This window comes from Canis lupus, chromosome 5 (assembly GCF_003254725.2).
Source record: "Canis lupus dingo isolate Sandy chromosome 5, ASM325472v2, whole genome shotgun sequence".
Lineage (NCBI taxonomy): Eukaryota > Metazoa > Chordata > Mammalia > Carnivora > Canidae > Canis > Canis lupus.
The window spans coordinates 58607658-58617738 of NC_064247.1; the positions used below are offsets into that span (position 1 = coordinate 58607658).

The window sequence follows — 10081 nt, forward strand, 5'->3', positions numbered from 1 at the left end:
GTTGGCTTTTTTTTTTTTTTTCCATCTGAGGGCGTGAGTCAGGCAATTATACTCTAGGAAGGTTCTTCCTTTCCCTCAGCTTCCTGGAGAAACAGAAGTAAATTGTCTTTATTTTTTAAATTTACAAGTTAATAAAAGCAGCTAATCGATGTGAGGCATTCTCCGTGTCTGGACGTCTTGCTTTCCTTGCTGGGAGTTGCTCAGATAGTGACTTTGGGCAGAGGGGAGTACATAATTCATGCAATCTCCCAATGCCAGTGAACGTCAGAGCCTCATAGTCTGTGCTCTGAGCTGTTCATTATACCACCTACAGGGCAACTGAGGCAGCATCCAGCATGAAAGTGACCAAGCTCCCTCTTCCCTTTGCGTTACTTCCAACCAAGAAGAGAACCTCGTGTGACCCAGGCTTCACGTCCCCTATGGAAGCCACAACAAGGCAAGTATTCAAGGCACGTGTGTGTGTGTGTGTGTGTGTGTGTGTGTTCTGAAAGTTAAAAACCAGTAGACTGTGCCTGCATTTTTGCAACTGTGTAAACATATGTCTGCACAGCCATGTAGTGTACTATACTTGCAATTTCTTTTCTGTAGAGATTTATGTTTCCTGGAGATTTCTTTCTTTTTTCTCTTGCATGATTTGTCATTAGCATAACCTTGCTTTCTTTCATCTCTCTGTAATATTAACAAATCTCTGGACTCTCACTTAAAAAAAAAAAAAAAGAAACTCCTTCAAAGTTCTTTCTTCCAGAATCTGTGGGTGGTACTTGTGCACACCCTAGGGTGGCGGCTGCATCGCCTGTATCAGCTGGAAACACCCCTGCATCTTGGCCACTGAGTTCTCCTTCCCCTTTTCCTTCCCTGTAGCCCACATCCTCAACTAACCTTTTTATTAATACACTTTCAGCTTCAAAATGAATTTAGGTGCACAGAAAGGTTGTGAACGTGGTACTCAGAGTTCCCACGTACCTACCTCCCCTATTAGTAACATCAATGTGGTATGTTTACCACAGTTAATGAACCAACACACATAATTTCATTTTAAATGAAAGTGCATGCTTCCCACCACCCCTGATTTCCTTAGTTTTAACCTAATGTTCTTCTTCCCTCTTCCAGGACTCCATCCAAGAAGCCATATGACATTTAGTCACTGTGTCTCTTTAGGCTTCTCTTGGCAGTGACAGTTTCTCAGGCTTCCCTTACTTTTGGCAACCTTGATAATTCTCTGGAGGACTGGTCAGATATTTCATAGACTGTCCCTCATCTGGATTCGTTTGGTGTTTTTCTCATGGTCAGACTGGGTGATGGGTTTCTGGAGGAGGTGCAGTGCCCTTCCCATCACATTGTGTCAGGATGCACGCTGTCAACATGACTCACCACTGTGACTGTGACCTTGACACTGGGTGAAGTCCTGTTGGTCAGATGGCCTCCCCACTGGAAAGTTACCCTATGGCGTTAGTTTTATTTATATGGTGGTCTATATTATGCTTCCAATTGTCCCTTTGGAAATTGCTTCATCTGGCAGTGTCCACTGGGCAGGGCAGCCTGGAGGTGGCACCATGACATGAATTTGACTCACTCTGGCCCTTTGGTGACTTTGGCTTTGTGCCTTGTGTTCTTTGGTTGACATTTTATTCCTTCTCTACTGCTTCTTCTGATTGTTTTTTTTTTTTTTTTTCCCTAGGACTCTTAGCATTACTCATGTCAGGACAGAGTCATAGGGCAGTGGCCAGTCCCCTCGGGGAGCACTGCTCTTGCACATCGCAGAGTATTAGGTGGTTTCATTCCACTGCCATTAGCCACATGCCGAACACTGATGTTCCAACCATCTGGCCACTGGGAGGATAACTGGCTGAGACAGCAAATACCGTGATTGCAAGAAGGCCCGGCTGATCCTGCTGGTGAGCTGGATGCATGGCCCTCCTCCCCGGCCCTTGCATTGCACTGAGGTCCCTCTGCATCCTGTGTGTGCTTCCTACAAAGGGCCCTGTTCCCTGCAGGGACACTGGCTGTCTCCCTCAGGAGAGAGTGGGGCCACATGGGGATGTCAGTGCATTTCCAGAACAGTGATCTTCTTGGAGCTTTTTTCCTACACAGATGGGTATTTCTCGGTTCTGATCTAATTGAAAATATTAGGAGCTAATGCTACTGAGCCCTCGCCAGGCATTTGGCACATCCACAGCTGGCTCACCACAGTCCTGGGTGTTTGCAGCTACTTCTTAGCTCCTTTGCTAGGGGAGAGACTGAGGCTCACAGGCGGGGAGTGTTGTACCCAGTGTCTACAGCTAGTCACCTGTGGAGTTGGCATTCTAACCTGCTCCAAGGGACTGCAGTGTGTTTGCTTGCTGTGTAAGGCTGTTACAATGTCCTCCTTCTGCAGCCCGTCTGTGCACCAACCCAGGCCCATCCAGGACACTGTGGCATTGCAGTGGCCAGCTCCTGTGGGATGGTCAGAGCCCCTCCATTATGGAGCGAAGGTCCTGCAGTCCAGCCCTGAGGGGCTCCAGGACCCAAATGGCAGCCTCAGAGATCAGTGGTCATGCAGACATGGTAGGTACTCATGAATGGTGGCTGTGCTGCTCCCGTGGATGGGAGCTCTTGGCAGGATGGGGAGAGGAAGATTTCATGAGACACTGGGGGCTGCTGCTGAGGCCGAATGGTGAAGGACAAGGACAGGTTTCCCCCATGGTTGCACCTCTGGAGTGAGAAGCAGGGCCAGAAGCCAGCAGCAGTGACACATGCCTGCACCTGCCAAGAAAATGATGTGACCAGTAGGGAAATGGCACTGAGAGGCTCTGTGTGGGAGGTGAAAGGTCGTGAGAGGCTGGCTGGGATTTTCTCCCACTGGTGGCCATGGGCGGGTGACTCTGAGCCTCATGTTGCTCATCTGTAAAATGGGGCAACAGCAGGACTTCCCCAAAGTGGTGATCATGGTGTCAGTGTGATGACTGCCCCGGTGGGGGAGAGGAGGGCAGGGAGAAACCAGGTGCAAAGGCGTGTAGACAGATGGGAAGGCTCAGCACTGTCCCCTTCTGCTCTGTTCCCCTGGGCGTCTTCCAGCTGACACCTGCCTGTCAGGGCTGGGGCACTCTGGTGTACAATTGCACTCTGGTGTACAATTCCAGCTCCCCGTCATGCTTGCCATCTCAAGGGACAGAATCGAGATAGACAAGGGCAATTCAGCTCTTCACATGCACAGTGGACGAAGGTCTGGGCAGGGCTGGGCTCAGCCTGCATCCTGTATTTTATACACACAAACACACACCCCTTTCCTCACCATCTTCTCACAGAGTAAATGACAGTGTGCTTTCTGCAGAGAAGGGGCAGCTGCTCTGCAGCCAGTCAGTGTGCCGGAGGAGCTTCCAGTGTGTTCAAGGAGAGGCAGCGAAGCACCTGCTGGGTGCTTGCTCCTCGTAGCACCTGTGTGGTGCTGGACTGGTCCCTGCCTTTGAGAAATGTGCAGTCTGGGAACCACACGAGGACGACGCGTCCTGTCGCCGTGTGCTTGTAGATGGGCATCTATGTTTGTGACAGTATGCAAGCAGGTGACTGGGGATGCAGTGTCAGCCTGTGAGGCTGCCTGAAGACGAGTTGCAAGGTCCTCTTTCTAAGCAGGGCACTTCTGGTGATAACAGCTGCTCCGGAGAACGTCAGCGAGGTGAGCAGTCACCTTGCACGGCCCCACTGTGATATTAAACAGCCCCAGTGACTCCAACACGTGAATGAAAACTACGTCTCTCCAGTGAAGGAAAGCAAAATCCTAATGGATTTGTTCTCAAATTGCGTACTATTGTCGAACACAGGGAAATGTCAGAGTAATGAACACTTGTATAAATAGTGCACTCTAGCCATTACTTCGGAGGTGCATTTTTCAACTAATTAAGACCATTGGGGATGGCAGAGATGTGCACTGTGGTGATTTCTCGCAAAGGTTGGATCTTGATACACCAACAGGTGGCAAGTCCTCAGCCGCCTATCTCTCCATACATCTCTGGAAGAAGCAAAAGAAACTTCCCCAATTGTCCTGAAAACACCCCAAGGTCAGCAGGACAGAGCAGAGTTCCTGTCCACCCTTCCTGGTGAGAGAGTGGGTTTCCTCCCTCGACTTTGAATGGATAGTTCCCGAGGCCCAGAATGTGGGGTGGCTGTCCTGTGTCATTTACACTAGATTCTCATGTCAGGTGCTCAGGCGCTTGATATGCCTCCTGAGAGAAAGAGTGACAGAGAGAGATGGGCTGGGAAGAAGGAAGGGAGGGGGGTAAGAAAGGGAGAGAGAGAGAGAGAGAGAGAGAGAGAGAGATAAAGGCACTAAGCACTTTGCAGGAGACAGCCACCACCGTGCATTCATAGGCTTGGGGGAGGGAGAAGGGAGGAGTGTTCCCACCCTGAGTGACACAGAGAAGTCCTCCTGGCTTCAGAGCATCCTCACGTCCAGTGCCGGCCACACTTAACTACCCCCTCTTACACCAATGGGACAGAAGGCCAGTCACCCCAGGGCTTGTGTGAGCCCTGAAAAGGTGGGTGACCCCCTTGGCTGAGCCACTTTCTCTTGCTGTGGCAAGGCAAGAAGGCCCTGCCCTCCCTCACTCTTGCGGCCCCCAGACCCAGCACCTCCTCCTGCTCCCACCTGGTGGGTCCCAGCTTGCTTGGGGCTGAGGCCGATGTGATTGCATCTTCATTTTACCAGTGTTTTCATGGCCACTGCTCCTGGCAATATGAGGCTGGCAATAAAAATAATTTATTGGAGGGATGTTGATAAAGCCTTGCTTATTGCAAACAGTAAATTAAAGTGAGCGCTGCCACCTTTCTTTCCCACCCAGGGAACAATAACCACTCGCGGTGAACTCAAAGGGGAAGGGGAACAAGATATAGGACAATCGTTCAACTTCACCCGTCTTACCAGCAACCTCATAAAAATTAAGGAATAATTTTTCAAAGAGATAAGGGCTGTAGGGACACGGAAAATCAAAACAACCAAATTGTTCCTGCCCGGAGGAGGTGCATGTGGGACGGGAAGGGATTTCTTTTCCCATTTTTAATTTACGAGAACCTTGTAAACTACAAATTAAAGGAGCAATAGTGATTCAGAAGGCTTGATTCATTAAGCCTTTATTTACCTTTAATGCCTCCAAAGAAAAATAATTTGGTTACTGAACATGAGTTATGGGCTCAGAGCTGACATCTTCCCACACAAATCTCTGGGCTGCTTCGGGGTGGGGCCGCTGTGTACTGAGCAGAGGTGGCAGCTAATAGCAAGCACTTGCTTCCCAACAATTGTTGGGGTGATTGTTCGGAAGTGAGCTTCCGGGGGTGGAGGTGGTGATTCAAGTGGGATGGCTGCTCCCGCGTTTGGTCCTCAGGCCTAGACGTGGAAACAACTGTGAGGAACACATGCTGGCCAATTCTGGGACTCTTTCAAATTTGTGTGCCTTTTCCTGAGAAGCCTGAGTGTGTGGTCAGCACTCATAAACAGCAAACAGTAGGAGCCCAATAAATATGTTTTTAAATGAGTGAAAGAGGAAATGAATGAATAAAGGGACTTCATGCATTGCCCCCTGGTACTGGACTTCAGGGTGTGGGAGAGTCTCCATAAACACACTGCATCACTGCCTACGGGACTTCTTAAAGGTGAGGTCCTGATGCCTCTGTTCCCTTCGGTCACCAGAGCATTACTGCAGCCAGGCCCCTGGCTGGAGAAGAGGTCAGGCCTGGCCCCAGCCCTGTCTGAACTTATGGCCAAATGTGACCTTTCCTTCAACAACTCATCTCTGTGGACCTATCTAGTGGCTTCTGAGGGTGAGGATGAAGTCAAGCCAGTGTACAAGTGGGGTGAAGTGCCCACTAGAGTGTGGACATGGTGATGTATCCATTCTCCACTGCTGTGTAACAAATCACCCTGAACTGAATATACACGATGCCAGATTTTAGGTCCAGAAGTCCAGGCATGGGTCAGCTGGCTCCTCTGTTTAAGGATCTCATAAACAGACTGAGATGGAGATGTTGGTCAGGGATGGGGTGTGATCTGAAGGCTTGACCGAGGAAGGATCTACTTCCAAGCCCACTCAGTAGGTAGTGGCAGTGGTCAGTTCCTTGAGACCATTGCACTGAGGGCCTGCTTTCCTCACTGGCCATGGGCCAGAGGCTTCCCAGGGCCTTGCCACATGGCTCACAACACAGCATCTTGCTTCATGGGAACAAAGCAAGCAGAAGGGCAGGAGACAGAAAACCAGCAAGACAGACAGAAGCAAGAGTTCCTTGTGAGCCAATCCTGGAAGTGCTATCTCGTGGCTTTGCCATATTCTGTTTATTAGGAGTAAGTCCCTAGGTCCAGGCCAGACTCCAGAGGAGGGGACCAGGCCAGGGCATGAACGCCAGGTGGCAGCCCGGTTTCCTCACCTGTGATATGAGAGGGGTGATAATGCCAATTGTATAGGGTTCTTTTGACAGAACGTATGTTTTTAAAGTACTAAGTCCAGAGCTTTCTACATAATAAACCCTCAAAAACAGTGGCCCTCTTTTCTAGTGACATGATATTCCAAGAGTCATTTGAAAAGCCCTGTGAAGTGATAGAATTTGTCTTAGGGACCTGGAGACTCCCCTTTAGGGATTATGAAGGTTAATTTTATGTGACAATTTGACTAACCAGGGGATCCCCAGATTAAACATTGTTTCTGGTGTCTTTGTGAGGGTGCTTCTGTGAGGCTGGTATTTGAATTGGTGGGATCAGTAGAGAAGGTGGCCCTCCCCACTGGTGGGTGGGCATCATTCAATCCATGGAGGGCCTGAACAGAACAAAAGGGTGGAGGGAGGAGGAACTCCTTTTTGCCTGCCTGCCTGCTGAGCTGGGATGTATTTTCTTTTCTTCTGCCCTCAGACTGGGACTTACATGACTGACTCATTCTCAGATCTTCCCACTTGGACAGAACCACACCAGTAAACTTCCTGAGTCTTCAACTTGCAGATGGCAGATTGTGGTACTTCTCAGCCTTCATAATTGCATGAGCCAATTCCTTGTATATACAAATCCTATTGGTAATTTTTCTTGGGAGAACCCTGACTAATGCAATAAATCTTTCCTCTTTCCTCATGGAAACCCCCTTCCACAGCTCAATCAGAAGCACACGCTGCAAGGACTCTGCTATCAATTCCTCCTGGTATGAACCTTCTTGCTTGCATTCAGGCTTCCTCCCATTGGTACCCCAAAGGTCCTTGGACTCTGCCTGGAGAATGTCAAGCAGGAGCAGGTGGGGATCTTTCTAGAGATCCCAACTGCAGAGAGTTACCAGCTCCACCTGCTTCCAACAGGACACTGACTTCAGGGACGGTCACCACATGGAGACACTGAGAGCTTTTAGACTGAAACAAAAACATGGATTGACAATGAAGATCTCATTGCTTATCCAATACTCTTGGAATAAATCAAGTGGGAGTGCCTAGAAAAGACAGTCGAGTGTAAGGTAAATGGTCATGGTGCAGGGGTGACTCTGAGTCCTTCGTTAGAGAGCCAATAGTTCTTTCCACTATGAACTTTTGGACTCTCTGCTGCTCTGCTTCTGCACTATGTTGGCTCATACATCCCTCTTCTTTTCTCCTTGGCATCATTGATGGATTTTATGAATGTTTCCAAAGGTGGGCTCCCAGCTTAATTGGGAGTTGGTCCTGGGCATCTTTACACACCACGTCATGGCAAAGAGGGCAGCTCTTTAGGCTCTGACTGCCATCTCACCCCATGAAAGGGGCCCATATTAGGAATGCCAGAGGAGTGTGGGCATCTGAAGTTGTGTTTTGTTTATAGTCACAGAGCTGCCCGGATCCCAGGCAAAATCCAGTTTCCCAAGTCCCAGAGATGCTGACTGTTCCTGCTTCTGTGCTCTCTCCAGAATAATTCAGACACTGCTTGGGAAGAATTCAGAGCTTCCTCAAGTCCCAGGTGGTCACAAGACTTCCTAGTGAAGACATCTAGCTTGGGGAAGAAGGTTGAGGATGACATTTGAGGGGATCAGGCAAGAAATTGGTTCCTTAAAAAAACAATTGGGATCCTATTTTTGGCTTTTACTCCAACCATCTGTTATGGGCTGCATTGTTTCCCCAAATTTATATGTTGAGTTCTAACCTCTAGGAGGACCCTAAGGTGACCATATATGGGGGTAGGGGTTTTAAGGAAGCAAATAGGGTAAAGTTAGGTCACTGGGCTGGTCCCTAATCTGATGTGACTGGTGGTGCCCTAATAAGAGGAGATGGGGATACAGAAACAGACATGAGCATATGAGGACTTAGGGAGAGGAAAGTGTTCTACACACCAGGGTGAAGCCTCAGAAGAACCAGCCCTGCCCATGTCTGCCTCTCAGACTTCCAGCCTCCAGGACTGGGAGAGAGAAATCTTTGTGTTTTAAACTATCCAATCTGTGATTCTTTGTTATGGCAGCTGAAGCAGACTGATACACCATCCCAATACATACAGAAAACAAAGGACTAACATTAATTTCATTAATTCTGCTCTGGAAGTGGATATGCTTGGTGAGGTGTCCCTGATGCTTTATCACCACTGTAGGCTCAGGTGCTCTGGAACTATAGCAATACTCAAGGAAGAGGTAACCAGGCTGGGTCTGGTCTCCCAGCCTTGACAGGCAAAGGGGATGAGGTGGTTCCTCTTGCACTGGTCTCATCTTGCTACAAACTCCCCACCTTTCTAGGAAGAACCTTTCTGGACAGGACTGGGTGTGTGCCCTGGGCTGCCTCTTGCGGTCCTCCCTGACCTGGGCTAGGGATTGGGTCTGAGCACCTTCCCCCTCCTAGCTGCTGCCATGCACACCTGATGGAGCATCTGAGGCAGAGTCTGAGCCTAGGTGTTTTTGTTTTCTTTGGATACGGGCAGCACTGAGTTCCACCCCACGTTTTGGCCATCTCAGGTTTCTTTGTTCTGCCTCTGTGTTATCATCTCTAAAATGGGAGCAGCAATGCCTTCCTCTGGAATAACAAATTAGAAGTTGGGGGTATGTCTTAGTTGGCTAGGGTGGTTGTAAAAAAGGACCCCAGACTGTGGGGTTCAACCATAGACATGTTTTTGGGTTCTGGAGGATGGGGTTCCAAGGTCAGAGTGCCAGCATGGTCAGGGCCTAGGGATGGCCCTGTTCTTATCTATGAACAGCCACCTTCTTGCTGTGTCTTCACAAGGCAGAGAGACACTATCTCTTCTTATAAGGGCACTAATCCTATTCATGAGGTCTTGTGAAGGTTAGTTTTATGGGTTAACTTGACTGAGCTGAGAGATTCACAGTTATTATTTCTGGGTGTGTCTGCGAGGGTGTTTTTGGAAGAGATTAGCATTGGAATCAGGAGACTGTAGAGCTGATGGCCCTCCCAAGTGTGGGTGGGCATCACGCAAGCCAGCAAAGACCTGAATAGAACAAAAAGGTGGAGGAAGGGCAAATTTTCTCTCTCTTCTCTTGACCTGGAATATCCATCCTCTCCTGTCCTGAGATATCACCACTCATGGTTACCAGGCCTTCAGATTTGGGCTGGGACTTAAACCATTGGCTCTTTTGGGTGTAGAAAAAAATTATACCACCTACTCTCTTGGGTCTCCAGCTTATAGATGGCAGGTCATGGGACTTCTCAGTCTCTGTAATCATGTGAGCCAATACCCTACTGTAAGTCTCTGTATATCAGTATACATTCTATTGGTCTGTTTCTCTGAACCCTGACTGATGCAGGACTCCTTCATGACCCATCACCTCCCAAAGGCCCCATCTCTAAATACCATCACGCTGGGGATTAGGGCTTCAACATATGGATTTGGGAGGCACAGAAACATTCATTCCACAGAAGGGGGGGAGGATATGTTTTAACCCCCACAGCACAATGACTATCTGAGGAAACTGGACCCCACTCCTGAGGGATTGGAGAGAAGAAAGGGGAATCTGGATTGTAAGGGGAGTGGGGTCAGAGAGTCATGGGAGCTGAAGGGATGTGGCCATTGTGGACATCCCACTGGCCTGTCCATGAATCTCATGGTGTCACTATGTCCCTGGATGTTAGACTTGGTTTTTGGAGCAGTCAGCAGGTGTAGGAGACCTTTGGCCATGGA

At 49.0% G+C, this 10081-nt stretch overlaps 1 long non-coding RNA gene across 1 annotated transcript; it reads left to right on the top strand.

Annotated features, from left to right (window-relative positions):
• Window positions 1–1718: 1718 nt before the first annotated feature.
• Window positions 1719–8769, top strand: LOC118354882 (uncharacterized). Its single transcript, XR_004816257.1, has 4 exons — window positions 1719–1895; window positions 2375–2544; window positions 6869–6968; window positions 7101–8769. It is a non-coding gene; the product is annotated as an uncharacterized LOC118354882 (long non-coding RNA).
• The last annotated feature ends 1312 nt before the right edge of the window (window positions 8770–10081 follow it).